The sequence below is a fragment of the Ambystoma mexicanum genome, chromosome 7p (assembly GCF_040938575.1).
Source record: "Ambystoma mexicanum isolate Mex_15411 chromosome 7p, UKY_AmexF1_1, whole genome shotgun sequence".
In the NCBI taxonomy this organism is placed as follows: domain Eukaryota; kingdom Metazoa; phylum Chordata; class Amphibia; order Caudata; family Ambystomatidae; genus Ambystoma; species Ambystoma mexicanum.
In genome coordinates this window covers 926,635,166-926,639,737 of record NC_090939.1, presented here as the reverse complement: position 1 = coordinate 926,639,737, position 4,572 = coordinate 926,635,166, and positions in this window count along the sequence as shown.

Genomic DNA, 4,572 nt, shown 5'->3' with positions numbered 1-4,572 from the left:
GCCAAGGAAGTCGAGCATATGGAGAATTGTGTAAAGACACTGGAAGAAAGAGTGAAAACTTCTACAGTGAAATCGGAAAGTGCTGTCAATGCAATTCAAATGACAAAAGCTGACGAATCCAACAATCAAAGTGCTGTTGTGAGATGGAAGGAGGAACCAAGAGCACAAGGTACTTACAAATATGGTGGTGATATGAAAAGCAGAGGATTTGCACGTGGATATGGAAGCTATAACAGAGGACGTTTTGCCAATAATAGACGGTCCCAAATGAATCAGAGAGGTAGAGGAAGAATCAGGACTTGTTTCAGGTGTGACAGTGCCACACACTGGGCTAACAGTCCTGAGTGTCCAGCTATCCACATCATTTGCAAAAATTGTAATGGCAAGGGCCATATGGCTAAATGTTGCCGGATAGATAAAGCAAACATGAGCTGGATTGGTGGTTCAGAAGAAAATGAGGAAGAAGAGTGTGTATTTGCTGTCAGTAGCACAGTGGACGGAGTAGAGTTGGAAAGTCCGAAGACTATTATTATGATAAATAATAAGCCAGTAAGAATGATGACTGATTCAGGAGCAAAATACACGTTATTACCTGAAAAAATATGGAGGAGAATTGGACCAAGGTGGCTGAATGAATCAGATATTAAGCCAAATGCCTATGGAGGTATCAAGATAGACATTCCTGGATGGTTTGAAGCAGAATTGGTCTTCAAAAATAGATCTGCAAAAGCTAAGGTGTATGTAACAAGAAGAGGAGAAACACCTCTGCTTGAAGGTCAAGTTGGATGCCAGTGCCGAGGAGTCTGTTTATGCAATTGAATCCAGTGAGATATCTACAGAAGTAGTAAAGAAAGAGGTGTTCAAAGATGAAATAGGGTGTGCAAAAGGGATTACGCATAAAATACAGCTAAAAAAAGGCTGTACCCCAGTAGCACAGAGACTTAGAAATGTGCCGTTGGCAATGAGAGATGAGGTCAAAAGTGAACTGAAAAAGCTGGAGGAAGAAGGTATAATAGAGAAGATTGACGCTTCAGAGTGGGTGTCACCGCTTGTTGTGGTGAGGAAAAGTTCGGGAAAAGTAAGAGTATGCATCGACCTCAGAGAGTTGAACAAGTGCATTATTCCCGAGAGGCACCCACTTCCTAACATCCAGGAATTGTTATCAACGATGGGACCGGCGAAAGTGTTTTCGACTCTGGACCTCACTTCAGCGTATCACTAAATTCGTTTGCACAAGGATTCGGGACATTTGACAGCATTCAAGCCTCCGGAGGGTTTATACCAGTATAAGAGAATGCCGTTTGGCCTTATATCAGCAGCATCTGTATTTCAGAAGACCATGCATCACATTTTCGATGGTGATAAAGGCATTATATTTTTTCAAGATGATATTCTAATATTTGCTGGAGATCAAATGGAACAAGGCAGGATTTTGGATGGAGCATTAAGAAAGTTGCATAAAATGGGCATGGCATTGAGTAAAGAGAAATCTAAGATTTACAGAGAAGAAAATTGAGTATTTAGGTCATGTAATATCGGAGCTGGGAATTGCACCAAAGCCAGATTTGTTGACTGCAATTAATGATTTGGCCCAGCGGAGTAACAAGGAAGAACTAAGAACCTTCTTGGGAATGGCTGAGTATTACTCTAAATATATCAGGAAGTTTGCCGATCACACTGCTGCGTTGAGGGATCTCACCAGGATGAATGTAAAATATGAGTGGAATGAAGAGTGTGAGAGAGATTTTGAATACATAAAGAATGCTCTCACAACTGCACCGGCACTGAAGAATTTTATAAGAGGGCAGCGAACAGTAATCACGACAGATGCCAGCAATGTTGGTCTAGGTGCGGTGTTGGCACAGGTGCATAATGGAGAGGAGAAGATAATTGTGTTTGCTTCAAGATTATTAAAAGGAGCAGAAAAATCGTATGCGACTATTGAAAAAGAGGCCCTAGTCATTGTTTGGGCAGTAGATAAGTTCAGGAGCTTTGTTTGGGGAACGCAATTTGAAGTAAATACAGACCATAAGCCACTTGTAGAACTATTTATGAACAAAGGATTGGACAAAGTGTCGGCAAGGATACGGAGATGGGTACATAGGATGCAGGAGTTCAAGGTGTGGTTAAGTATATTCCAGGAGTCAGGAATTATGCTGCAGACTGTTTATCTAGACTTACGAATACCCAAGAGGAAAACAAAAGTGATTGTGAAGAGAACCAACAGGAAATTATATGTGTTGTACAGGACACAGCTGTTACTAAGGAGGAGTGGTTTGAAGGAATGAGTAAAGATGCCAAGTTACAATTTGTGATAGAAAACATACACAGAAGACGAGTACCACTCAACAAGATCAAGGAAGCGAATGTACAAGGACAGTGGAGTGTTAGGGATGAATTAAGTGTGGAAAATGGATATTTGCTCAGAGGAGATAGATTGATTCCACCTGAAAATTTGAGAAAGAAGATTATTGATCTGGGTCATGAAGGCCACCAAGGGATCTCCAAAACCAAATCCAGGATAAGAAATACGTACTGGTGGCCAGGATGTGATGCAGAGATCGAGAGAGTCACAAGAAACTGTATCCTTTGTAGTAAATCGGATAAGGGGTGTGTGAGCAATGAGTACCCGATGGTCATGACTGATGTGCCGAACAGACCATGGTTGAAAGTTGGAATGGACATTATGGGTCCTATATGGAGTGAGGGCAGTCAAACGTTTTGTGTGGTTATGATTGACATTCTAACGAGATGGGCAGAAGTGAAGATGATGTCGAGTGTCACAACTAAAAATATTATCAGTTTCATAGAAGAAGTATGTGGTCGGGAAGGATATCCAGGAGTTATCCTATCTGACAATGGTCCACAATTTGTGTCGAGAGAGATGGAGGATTATCTAGAAAAGAAGTCGATAAAACATGTTACTAGTGCGATCTATCATCCACAGACAAATGGTGTAGTAGAAAGGTACAACAGGATTCTGAAAGATGCTATTAGATGGGCATGGGCCAATGGAGTGTGCTGGAAAGAAGCAGTTAGGAATGTCATTATGGCACACAGGTTTACTCCACATAGTTCTACTGGTGTATCACCATTCGAATTAAGCAGAGGTAGAAAAGCCATCACTAAATTGTGTCCTGGATGGATGAGTGAGGTGGTAAAAATGGGAGCGGAAACCAGTGATGCGGTTGATATGATTAGACAGAGACAAAGTAGGAATAAGGCATGGCATGACAAGAAAAGATTCAGAGGTAATGAGGCATTGGAAGTAGGTTGTTATGTGAGAGTGAAGTTGCCAGAAGTTCTGAGAGTGAAAGGTATTAAGTGGTCAGATCCCATTCAAGTGATTGAGGTGTTCAAACATGCGGTGCGAACCAGTGATGGAAGGGTTTGGAATAACGGTAGAGTTATGGAAGTGAATAGATTAGTCAATGGTGAGAGTATGGATAAAAGTGATGTAGTTGAGAAAAGTGAGAAACAGAAAACTTCCTTACTAGATAATTCCATACATGTTCCAACGGCTATGAAGACATATGTATCAAGGTTTGGAAGAAAGTACCAGAGACCGTTGTATCTAACTGACTATGGAGGGTAGCGTCTTCTTCAGAAAGAAGAGGGATGTGTAGCATGGTGACATCAGCTGCATGGATGTGGAATCTACAAGGATTCCAGAAGGAGAATGCGGAGGAGGAAGGAGAACATTGGAGAAACAGTTGGAGATACTGAAGCACCTCTCTTCAGAGACTCCTCATTTATATCCCCTTTAATATTTATCTAAATACATATTCCTTTATGTAGACCTACCAAATAAACCCCAGTTATATATATATATATTCAGTCTCAGCCCCTTTGTGATGCTACAGGGTTCATTGGTGAACAGAAGTGGTATACCTCCTGAAGGGATGAGCAGAACGATCACACACTTATAGCTTCAGAATGAGAAAGCCTTTTTACAACTAATCAAGTACTACAGCGGCAACACAAGCAGGGTCTCACTCTTCATAAACTTTGTATATATGTCTTGTAATTTACAAACTTTTCATTGTAAGGGGGAGTATTGTAACCAATGGTTCAACATCCATTACTCCTAAAAAGGGTTTCTTGCTGAGTCATTATCACACAGGTGTTTCAAATGTAAACGCGTGGGCATTCTTGGGTTCCCAAAATTCTCTTTGTTTTTATGCAAATCGCCAGGCTCTGGTTCAATTGAGAAATACTGTGTTGGCCTGGCCCAGAGCCACGCCCATTGGCCCCACGCTTCCTCCCCTTACCCCATGGGGGCAGAGGGTTCCCAGAGTACATTTTTCCACATTTCTAGCATTTTTGTTAAATGTGAAAACATGCTCGATGTCCTCTGCCCAAATTAATTTGTCAAACAGTTTGCACTTTAGGGAATTTTGAAAGAAGGAACAAAATTCTGCTTTTCTCCCCTTGGGGCGTACAGAATTTAAGCAAAATTCCTTTCGAAACAGGATTATGCGACTTCTTTTTTTGTTACCTCTCCGTCCGAGGTAGAAAGCGGCGTAACAGGTGGCAATAATGTCGTCGTTAGCAGGTGTTAATTAGCTGTTT